Below are 833 nucleotides of genomic sequence, written 5' to 3' on the forward strand. Positions count from 1 at the left end.
AATAAAGAAAAACAATTTTGTCTTATAAATTTTAAATTTAATTATTCTGTTAATTCTAATAATTTTATCAAATTTTTAGTTAGATTTTTTTTAATTGAGTCTCTAAACTACTTTTAATTTTATAATTAGATTTTTTTCATGTCAAAAATATTAAAATTAATAAAATATTTTTCTAAAAAATATGTGATAAAAAATTTAATTAAATTTTTAATTATGAATATATATCTTCAATTTACGAATATATATAGATTCAATTAATTTTAATATTTTTTATATTAAAAATAATTTAATTATAAAATTAAAAAATAATATAAAAATTTAATAAAATTATAAAGACTAATAAAATAATTAAACTTAAATTTTAAAAGGTTTAAGACATCCAAAACCAACAAATCGGGCGCCATTTATCTTATCCTTGTTGAAAAAGATGTATATCAACATGCTATGTCGCAATAATTATTATTTCCATGTTATCAAATAATTTGATTAATGAAAAGATAAATATGTAAATTTGATCATCATTTATTATGCACACAAACACAATAAGCCGCAAATCTAGATTCTGCTTTCAAGCACTACTTTAATAATTTGGTGACTCTTCATCATCTTATATATATCTTGTATACTCTGGCATGTTCATTCCTCAACCAATAAAAATATTAAAACATATAGTGCTAATGATTTTGAGCCAATAATAATAATGTTTATTTGAGTTTTATAAAGTGGTATATGTATATTTTTCATATGTTGCACAAATTATGGGATTGACTTTTAATAATACTAATGTTCATTCATGTTTTGATACATACGATTTAATTTTTGCCATGTTGAAT

The sequence above is a fragment of the Arachis duranensis genome, chromosome 1 (genome assembly GCF_000817695.3).
Source record: "Arachis duranensis cultivar V14167 chromosome 1, aradu.V14167.gnm2.J7QH, whole genome shotgun sequence".
Taxonomy (NCBI): domain Eukaryota; kingdom Viridiplantae; phylum Streptophyta; class Magnoliopsida; order Fabales; family Fabaceae; genus Arachis; species Arachis duranensis.